This window comes from Hibiscus syriacus, unplaced genomic scaffold (genome assembly GCF_006381635.1).
Source record: "Hibiscus syriacus cultivar Baekdansim isolate YM2019G1 unplaced genomic scaffold, ASM638163v2 tig00112812_pilon, whole genome shotgun sequence".
Taxonomy (NCBI): domain Eukaryota; kingdom Viridiplantae; phylum Streptophyta; class Magnoliopsida; order Malvales; family Malvaceae; genus Hibiscus; species Hibiscus syriacus.
The window spans coordinates 36,975-48,730 of record NW_024063406.1 but is presented as its reverse complement, the minus strand read 5'-3'; the positions used below and the strand labels follow the sequence as shown (position 1 = coordinate 48,730).

The window sequence follows — 11,756 nt, the reverse complement described above, 5'->3', positions numbered from 1 at the left end:
GGAAAGGGAATGTGTACCCAGCCACATGCTAAAGATCCGTGGTTTTGATCTTTCGTGTTTGTGGTTGTGGGTTGCTTGTTTCGATTTTCTTGACATCTTAATAGATTCGAGGATTATCTTTACCTCCTGGGGTTAGGGAACTATGGCTAGCTGAAAGCCTTGGAACGAAGCAACTTTGAAATGCGTCCAGTCAGTCCACACGTTAGAGCTAAGCTTGAGGTAAAAAAGGTCAGTGTATAAAAAAGATGATCCAATTCAGCAACCATAACCATATTGCTGACATACAAAATTCTGACTCAAACTGAAACTTATTGAATGCTTTCAACTACAGAAGTTCCAAGATTAATGAATGGCACAAATATTGTCAGTATGTTGTGCTTCCAAATATTTTATTGCCTCCCCGTTCGGCATAGTTTCCCCATGCTGAATTATTGGATCCTCTGAACCATTTGCAAAAAGGCACACAGATTAATAGACACGAGCTTTAGGTGGGAATGACTCAACCTCATCATCTAATGTGTTCATATGAACTGGCCGGTAATCCAGTCTCACCTTCTCATTCTCCCAATAGCTGCAAATCAAAGTGGAATTTGTGAACAATCAACTTCATGACATTCCCAATAGGTTTAGGCTTCCTTGAGGGAACATGGTGTAAGGCACCTTCACTGCATTGGGGGAGTCATTTTATGACCAGACACCCAAGAGTCCAGCCATAAACCACTCCCTCCAGTGCATGGGAGCATTCAACGAGGTCCCCCCAAAGGGAGCCTCAAACAATAATGCTGCAGTTTAGTGATTTGCATCTTTTGTATAATTTATAAAATCACTAGGAATATAGAATATATGTTTATCAGCAGCAAGAATAACCATACTTGCATTCACCCTGCAAATACCAATAATGAACAACCTAGAATTGACCTGGTTCAAGCCACTACCTCTCGTTGCCAATCATAATTATGTTCTCTACTGCAAGGAACATTCTATAGCAAGCATTGATACAGATATGATTTGCCCGACCTACAATTTTCTTTTAAACGATAAGTTCATATTCTAAATGAGATTCAATAGCTTAAAAGTCCAAACATAAGGAAACTATAAATCAGGATTGTAATAGGTTTGTTGATAACAGAAACCTGTTCTCACTAAAAACACTTCTTTTGATTAATTTTGACTCCCCCCAACCACAACATTCACCAATCTACAAGTTTACATTGTATTCTTTCAATGGAATGGGAACTTACCCCAATGTGTGCTTCATCCAGTTCTCATCATCTCTTTTCTGCAAAATAAAAGAAAAAAGAAAAGAAAAAACCTTATTGTACCAAAGCTAAGAAAAAAGGACACAACCAAAGTACAAAAAGGCAAAAACTAACTGTAAAATCTTCACGAGCATGTGCTCCTCTGCTCTCTTTCCTAGCTTCAGCAGAGTGCATAGTGATACAGGCATTGATCAAAAGATTTTCCAACTCAATAGTTTCTATCAAATCAGAGTTCCTGCAAAACATTTTAAAAATGAAGTTCATAAAACGAACTAAAACTATAATAATTACTTGGCCACAAACATCCTAGTTCCTACAATCTTACCATATTAAGCTACGATCCTTCAAGCTAACATCATGGAAACTTTCCCATGCCTTACTGATTAACTGACAACCTAAAAAATAGAAAGACATAATTAGGTTTTTTCCTAAGTGTCAACTTATATTGGTTCCAGCAAGTAGGCATCTCATGAGCAACATAAAGCTAGATTAAATTTTCCAGCAAAAAGGAATATGAAGAAGACTGAAAGGCAGGAAGAAGACACATGACAAAAAATAGAAGGGGCAAAGCTACAGCATTAATAAGAAGCACGGCACACCTTCTTCTAGTGTCTCTTGTGTGCGGAAAACAGCAGCATTATTTTGCATTACTCGTTGCATATTTAATCGAATTTTTGAGGTTGGAATAGAACCATTAGAATTTCTAAGTTTGTCGAGCCATGCAATTGTTTTCTCACCAGCATCCTTTTCCAAAGGTTTCTGCTTCTTCCCTGAAAATAACTAGTAAATGAATTAACATTTAGACATGAATGGCAAAGGTACTTGTATACAAAACAATGCAATACAACTTGCCTGGCCTATTGATCTCTGCAACTCGGTTGGCACAAGCCCGACCAAAGACAACAATGTCAAGAAGGGAATTTGCACCCAACCGATTGGCACCATGAACTGATGCACAGGCTGCCTCTCCAGCAGCCATTAGTCCAGGAACCATAGCATCTGGATCACAGCCTCTGATAGTAACTACCTGAGAAATAAAAGCAAAATTATTATGTTTGACGAGCCAGCAATACAGATAAAGATACAGATTATTTGAAGAACCCAATGTAACATGTTTTATTTTCAGATAGTACTGCATTGTCTTTCATTTTTAAGCGAGTTTATCAGTTATAAGATCATACATACATATCAATATGCATTTGCTTTGTGTATATCTTAAATGAAAAACAATTAAATTTCAGCATTTGTACTGAGAACCACATCTAAATGCATCTTAATATCACACCTCGCCATGATGATTTGTTGGAATTCCACCCATGTTATAGTGAACAGTAGGCAAGACTGGGATGGGCTCCTTTGTAACATCCACACCAGCAAAAATGGCAGCGGTCTCAGAGATACCAGGAAGCCTCTCCTTCAGCACCTCTGGAGGCAAGTGATTCAAGTGGAGATAGATATGGTCCTTCAAAGGTCCTATTGGATATAAGATCACAATAACTCCATGAGGTCAAGTTAGCTTGCAGGAACTGGTAACCATTTGCATCACATAACATTAGAAACAAAAATATGCTTCTAATGGCATGGCACATACATCGCCGAAAACATCTAAAACTTCATAAATCTATGACTAAACAATCACATAAATCACAAAAAAAAACCAAGAACCTACTCTAAACCACAAGCACCATATTGCAATAACTCACTGCACATTGGCAACCTAATATAAACTCTTCAAGGGTGGAAAAACACAGTTGATGCTGGGTGCTGGAATATAGAAATGCCAGCAATGAAGAGAGAATCATACCTACACCACGACCTTCCCTTATTTCCATGGTCATAGATCTTGAAACAACATCTCTTGAAGCAAGATCCTTGGCAGTAGGTGCATACCGTTCCATAAAGCGTTCACCTTCACTATTTCTAAGAATACCACCTTCACCACGAGACCCTGCAAATTGCATATAGAACTTAGAAATGAATCCCTCTCAACAAGAAGTGCAATAAAAATTAAATTCGATAAAGAAAAAAGAAATGATTTTCTATATAATGCAACCAAAAAAACTCAACCCATAACACCACACTTCATAAGAAGTGGAATAGGCACAAACCTTCAGTAATGAGGCACCCGGCCCCATAGATTCCAGTTGGGTGAAATTGCACAAACTCCAAATCCTGTAAGAAGAATAAATCAAAAAGGGGAAATAACAGATAAAGAGGTAGTTAAGGAAGAGGTTTCAGAAACCAATTTCAGGGTTATAAAAACAGAAGAAACCTGGAGGGGAAGCCCAGCCCGTGCAACCATAGCATTTCCATCACCAGTGCATGTGTGAGCGGAGGTTGCTGAAAAGTAGGTTCTACCATAACCCTGAAAGAAGGACAGCAAAGATAAAGGTCCTATTTATTTTTATAATCGATTTTAATATATATATATATCAGGGATATATATAGTACCCCAGTGGCCAGAATTGTGTTAGCAGCCTGGAATCGATGTAGTGTTCCATCCTCCATGTTCAAAGCTATCACTCCCTGGCAGCTTCCTGCACAAGACAACCAATCAACACTAGTTATCACAAACATGAGTGACAACAGAAAATGAAGTAGTAAGGTGACATGCTCGTCAAAATGAAGAAAACAAGTACATCTAAAAATTGTCGACAAACAATAACAAAAGATGATAAATATGCCAAGCCAGCTTCAGGTAACCAATGCAAACAAAAGTACCATGATACACAATTGATGTAATTTTTTTTTTAATTCCCTGCTATAACGTACCGTCAATATTCATCAACAGATCCAAAGCAAAATATTCCACAAAGAACTGGGTATTATGTCTCATAGCTTGGCCATAGAGGGTGTGCAATAGAGCATGTCCTGTTCGATCAGCAGCACATGCACAACGATAAGCCTGTCCACCTGATCAAGATAGAAAACGCCAAGAAGCCAAGATCAGAATTCCATCACTAATCCCAATTATCAAATTTATGTACTTGTACCTTTTCCAAAGTCAAGGCTTTGACCACCAAATGCTCGCTGATATATTTTGCCATCTTCTGTTCGAGAAAAAGGCAGACCATAATTCTCAAGTTCAATCACGGCTTTTGGAGCCTCCCTGCACATATATTGAATTGCATCCTGATCACCTACAATAATACAGCCTCTCTTTTGTTAAAACAGGAGGTGAAAAAGTGGAAAAGGCTGTTAAAAAGGTAGTTCACAAAGCTATAAAAATGCAAGTAAAAAGGTATTTAATACAAAAAGTGGCATGGCTCTTATGCCTTAGCTTCAGCGATATTGCTTTGGCAGGCAAACAACTAATATAAGTAGTTTGAATGGAGTTCAAAGGGAAAAAGATCAACAAATATGACAACCACTTCAATGAATATGCATGGAGATATAATAAACTACATCAGCCAATACAAAAGTGTACTTAAAGGAGACATGTAACTTTACTTCGGAAGAGAAGCTGATTAAAAATAAACTATTCTTACATGATTAAATATCAAGAAAAAACATATACTTATTTGCACTCCATGCACCACCTGTAAAATCACAAAAGATACAAGTCCAAACAAGTCATGTACCTAACCAATCACTTCCTTTAACTGTGTCATACATGTGCCATCGCCAGTCATCTTCAGTCATATTTCCCAAAGCAGCATTTATGCCACCCTGAACAGAAATGTCCAGAAAGAAAAATGAGAGAATAATCTTCAAATGGAATGGAAAAGCAAAAGGCACCAGTGATCTCATAACCTCACTACAGACTGCGCTTTAAACATTGCAAATAAAACCCGAATTTTCTTTTACATAGAAATATGGAGGAGTGGTAAGTTATAGTCTTTGAAGAACTATAAGAAAAGCCCACAGTAATGGTAATAAGAATGATTTTGGTGAAATTCATTGTCAATCTTAGTTGGACAAGAGAACACCAGTTATTGTGCAACCCACCCAAATATCCGTGATGAGGAAGGAAACAACAGCGAGAGACAAGTATGATCTACATAAACCCACTAAATTATAGAACCAATATGCCTATAAAATCTAGAACTATGAGTCCCACTAATCTATAGTCACCGTACACATGCACACCCTGATTAATAGCAACAGCATAGCACATAATCACGAGAAAAAAAGGTCTAGAAACCTGAGCTGCAACAGTATGCGAACGAGTTGGAAAAAAGCTTAGTTATGCAAGCAGTATTAAATCCATGCTCTGAAAGACCAATGGCTGCTCTCAGCCCGGCACCACCAGCACCAACCACCACTGCATCATATGTATGATCCACTATTGTATAAGAGGGTTTTCCCTGCAAAAATAACATATGTTCATCACAATCCCCTTTTTGCTATTTTTTTATGTATAATAATTATATCAATTCCACGAAAAGTCCATGCTCAGAGGAACACATAGTACTTTACAAACAATAAAAAATATATGCATTAGCGTGAACGCAGCTAAAATAATCAATATGGAGAGAAAACGGAAATTTATCACATTAGAATAAGATAACTAAGCTTAAGTTCGACATGGTATTTGTTTCTACATAATATTAGAAAAGTCAATTAAACGGAGCTAAGTCAAAGATGACTAAAGAGAATAAAGCGTAGATTCCAAGCATTCCTTTTCTCATCAGCCAAACAGTCCAAGCGCTAACATATGAGATAAAACCAATCGAGATCTACCGAGAAAATCCGTAATCGGGAACAAAAAAGAAAAGATAAAAAGGAAAGCAGCTTTTTGATTTTTCAAAGCATAAAAAGGAAATAAAAGTACAAACAAGGAGTTCAAAAACCATAGAATTAAGGGGAGGAAGAAAGAACAGTACAGCATCAGTGGAGAAGAATCTAAACACGTGAGATCTAAGAGAATCAATGGCAACTGATCTCTTCGAGTGCGGAACTCGAAGGCCACGAGAAACGCAGCGCCACATCTCCGCTCGCTTTATCAAGTTTTTGTTTAATAGGTTTTGGTTTTTCCAAATTATGGGTACCGGAAGGCGTGTGGTTATATCTTTGCTGGGAATTGGTATCAGGAAAAAAAAAGTATAGAGCAAAAAGGGTGGCGGCGAAGTAGTAACTGAAGCTAATTGCCGGGGAATGTGACACACTATGCTCTTAGACTCGCCCTTTGTGTTTCTATATAACTACCGAAATGCCACTAGTTGCGTTTCATGTTTTTTTCTCGAGGGCATGTATATATATAAAAGTGGGAATTACGAATTTATTGAACTATATTAGTAGTAAAAAGAAGTATATTTCTCTTAAAAAATTTAAAATTGAGTAATTATATGTTTATAAGATGTTTATATATCGTTAATAATTTAAAAAATATTTAAATAAATATTATCTTATAATTATTCAGACCATTATAAAATGAAAATTGTGAACTAATTAAGGGTCTGTTTGTTTAGCTGTAATTGGTTTTCCAGAAAATGAATTACTGGAATTTGAATTACTGGAATTTGAATTACTGGAAAATGAATTACTGGAAAATGAATTACTGGAATTTGAATTACTGGAATTTGAATTCTGGAAAATGAATTACATTTCTGTAAAATGAATTACATTTCTGGAAAAATGATGTTTGAATTTAAACATTTTTTCTAGTGATAAATTATATTATTATTATTAAAATAATAGTACTATATTATATTTTAAAAATATTAATTAGTATATTTTAATATCTTTACTAAATATTATTGAAATATATAAATAATATTATTCATTATTAAATATATAAAAAATTATATATTATTAAAATAAAAATATAATATCTTATATTATTATAATATAATTGATTATTTTATATAATATTAAAAATATAATATTATATTATTATAATATTAATAAATATTTTAAATATTTTAATAATTAATATTTTGATGAAAATGATATTAAAATATTTTATTAATATTAAATTCATAAAATAAAATTATTTTGAGTATTTTTGCTTTGAAGTGAAAAGTTTGGAAAATGACTTACGGAAAATGAATCCGTAAGTCATTTTACAGAAAACACAAAGGAAATTCTGTTACTAGGAAAATGAATTACATTCCGGAAAACGAATTACGTGAAACAAACACGGGAAAACGTTTTCCGAAAAACGAATTACGTGAAACAAACACGGGAAAACATTTTCCGGAAAACGAATTACGTGAAACAAACACGGGAATTCGGGGAAAACCAATTCCGTAATTCCAATTACGGGAAACAAACAAACCCTAAACTGCCTAAATGGTTATGTTATATAGAGAAATATTAATTTTTTTTAAAAAAAATAAATTCAAATAACTGTAAATATATATGTTATCAATAATTAAGAAATATTTTAAACAGACATTAACCTTATAATTACTCTTACTATTAAAAAAATAGACATTAACCTTATAATTACTCTTACTAATAAAAAAAATAGAATTTATGAATCAAATTTTAATCATATCAACTTTTTTATTTCATATTTTGAGAGGGTAGTTTCACCTTAATTTGACAATTTTGATTCAATTCAATAGGATTAACTTCTTTAAAGGCTAATTTAAAATAGAATTTTATAAAAATTGAGGTTAAATAGAATTTAATTGATAGTGAAAAATATTTGATTCGACATGAATTAAAGTAGTAATATAATTTTTATATATATTTAGAGATAATTTTTAAATCATTATTTCTATAATTGTTTTTAATTAGTTCTTTATTTTGTTGAATAATTTTTTTATATTGTATTAGGTATGATATATATTTTTATTTTAAAATTCAGATCAAATTTTAAATTATATAAAAAAATTAAACTCGGATCATAATCGAATGAAAAATATGCTTCTTGAATCGAGTTAGATTGGTTGAAAAAATGACCTAACCTATTCGTTTCATCTTTATTCATATTATTTCATTTAACACAAAGTTTAATGGATTAATATGTGCATCCTAACCTTATGATCTTTAACTCGCTAAAACATAATTTAGGGTCTGTTTGTTTAGCTGTAATTGGTTTTCTAGAAAATGAATTAGGGTCTGTTTGTTTTCCGTAATTGGAATTACGGAATTGGTTTTCCCCGAATTCCCGTGTTTGTTTCACGTAATTCGTTTTCCGGAAAATATTTTCCCGTGTTTGTTTCACGTAATTCGTTTTTCAGAAAACGTTTTTCCATGTTTGTTATAATATAATTGATTATTTTATATAATATTAAAAATATAATATTATATTATTATAAATATTAATAAATATATTTTAAATATTTTAATAATTAATATTTTGATGAAAATGATATTAAAATATTTTATTAATATTAAATTCATAAAATAAAATTATTTTGAGTATTTTTGCTTTGAAGTGAAAAGTTCGGAAAATGACTTACGGAAAATGAATCCGTAAGTCATTTTACAGAAAACACAAAGGAAATTCTGTTACTAGGAAAATGAATTACATTCCGGAAAACGAATTACGTGAAACAAACACGGAAAAACGTTTTCCGGAAAACGAATTACGTGAAACAAACACGGGAAAACATTTTCCGGAAAACGAATTACGTGAAACAAACACGGGAATTCGGGGAAAACCAATTCCGTAATTCCAATTACGGGATTTGTTTGTCTGTTAGGAGAGTCTGTTATATAATATTTGTTTAGTTTGTTTAGTTGAACCCTTCTCGGAGCCTTCTAAGTTTTCGTCAATGTAACTATATACTCTCTGTAATTCCTTATGGGAAAGTACGGCTTTATGAAATGAAAATAAAGTTGAGAAAATAATGGCTTTCAACATGATATCAGGTTTTGGGGATTCTGTGGTTCATTTCTTGAATTTTTAGGGTTTTCTTCTTCGGGCTTCTTTGTTGGGGTGCCTCTGTCATGGGGGATAAGATCTTTACAAACAAGAAAATTAGCGTGGTGTCGGACAAGTTCAATTTTCTGCCATGGAAGCAGCAGATCCTACTTGCGAATGGGACAACGATTCCGAAAGAAGAGTCTGAAACGTTTCTTGCACAAAATAGTGCTTTGGCTTTCGTTGCTACCACAGCTGGTGGGTGCTGAAACGACGGCTGAAATATGAAAAATCATTGATCGGTTCTTTGCGAGAAAGACGATTGCCATGATCATGAACCTCCATTATAAGCTGAATATGGTTCAGAAGGGTGACTTAAGCATGCGTTCCTTCATTTCTCAGGTCAAAGAGGTTGCTACTATTATAGGTGCTCTTCCCTCGGAGTATAGATCTGTCATTACAGTTACAACAGCCAGCAGAGAGCCTCTTTCCCTTGGTGGGGTTACTTATGTCCTTATTGATGCCGAGCTTCAACAACAAAATTTTGATCATCTTTATGGACTTTATATAAGTGCTAAACTGGCTAAAGTTTCCATTAGTGACGTTAGAAAAAATGTTAATCCGAGATAAAATAACAATAACAATAAATATTATTATATAATCAAACGAAGCAAAATAATTATAAAGAATTAAAATAGAGAATGGAATTAGTTACTCATGTGTAGACACTGAATCGAATGAGTAGAGTATGATGAACTGAAAAAGGATTTTTTTAGGCATGTATGAACAGTTTCCTTAAGACATATTTGTCATCTCCCCGGTGCTCTGAGTAACGTTGGACGTCAGTCTCCCAGGATACAACAACAAACGATCATAATAGTAAGCACAACCGTAGTGATCAGTCGAACACAATCTCGCCTTTATCTATTACCGGAAAGAACGAATTTGGAAGTAACTTTCTAAGGGTTTTTTTAATTCAATATTGTGAATTGTAACTTGTAACTTGTGCCTAAGAAGTATGTCTCAACTAGCCAATATATATGGAGAGGAAACGGGTTAAGACCTTTTCGTGAAAGGATTTAATATTTTCATGAAGAGAATTGTTGATATGATTAACTTTAAACAAAAAACAATAAGTTAATTCACCAAGTGACATAACTTATTATTAATTAGTTATAAATAACATCAATTCATTTAATAATTTTTCTAACAGGTGATTCGTGCGGGCACAATCCATCGCAAGTCTCTGCGCAGGAGTTTGGGCAATCTCAGTATCGTCAGGCTGGTAAAGGACGTTGTCGCACTCGTATTCAGTGTCAATTATGTGAAAAACTTGGTCATTCGGTGGACCGATGCTGGTACCGTTTTGACCAAACTTTTAATAGTGACTCCACTGCTCCTCCCAAAGCTCCTTTAAAGCCTCAAACTCCCTCGGTAAATTTCTATTCGTATTCTGGAGACCATTATTGTGGCTATAATAGGTTTGGGTCTCGTCCTAAGCGTGGTGTGGCTTTGGTGGCCGACTGTGGGCACAATGGTCGTGGTATTGCTCGTAAAAATGATGGTTGATTTGTGGATTCTGGTGTCATCCATCACGTTACTATTGATGGTGTTGATGTGGCTGATGGAGAAGAATTTCATGACTTTGATACCATGTTGAAAACCATTATTTTCTTAACTTTATTTTCATTCATAGAGTTATTCTTTTCTATAAGGGATTACAGATTGTCGAAAACCTAGAAAGCTCCTAGAAGGGTACAACTCAACAAATATTCTCAACAAACTCTCCTAATATACTAACAAATTCTTATCTATCAGATATAACAATTTTACGTTCTAACAGTCTTTAATTATTCAATAAGTGATTATTTGAAAGATTATATTTAAACACATAAAAATTTCATATCTAAACAATATGACATTTAATAAATCCAAGACTAAATATATTGATTTCGAACTGTCAAAAATAAATCTTAGACTCCATTAATTATTTTTTTGAAGTATTCGTAATTTTAATATAAAAATTTGTCATTAACTATTGAAATAAATTTAATTAAATTCAAAATATATATTTGATAATTCAAAATTAATGTGTTTAATCATATTTTCTTTACTCGGTTGCATAACCCTAGTCAACCACTTCAAGCATCATATGCTTAGTACATTATGAAGGAGGATAACTGATGTGCTGATTTGCTTGCCGAGCTAGGAATCAACTTTTCAAACCTCTCACATTCGAATATAATTTCCACACTACGTGTGGGTTATGTTTTGTATCGTAGCTAAAAATTATAATATATCTTATTAAAAAAATAAGTTTTATTATTAATTATTTAATTTAGTGAGATGTAATATTAAATTTCTTAAATAAAATCAAAGGTGGTTTAAATTTTGATGTTGTTGAAAGAAAAAATTGAGTTGTCTCATAACATAGATATACAATATCCAATTTAAATTAGTTGATTAGTAAATCATATATAGACTATTAATCTAAAAAAATATTTTTTAATTGAATGAAAATAACTTTTAAAAATCATTTTTTTTAAATTAAATTAACTTATGATAAAAAGTATATAAAAATTGGATTCTACTTTTAAAGGGTAACTCTTTTTAAAACTATTCGAGATTAATAGATTAGTTGATTGATAATAACATGAGAACCGAAAGCCAAGACACATTTTGGTTGTTTGCCAAATTAAGCAACGGTTATCGGTGGAGAGCTGGTGTTTAACGGAGCT

At 33.3% G+C, this 11,756-nt stretch overlaps 1 pseudogene; it reads right to left on the bottom strand.

The window, feature by feature from the left end:
* Nucleotides 1-214: 214 nt before the first annotated feature.
* On the bottom strand, nucleotides 215-6,298 carry LOC120183787 (annotated as a pseudogene).
* Nucleotides 6,299-11,756: the final 5,458 nt, after the last annotated feature.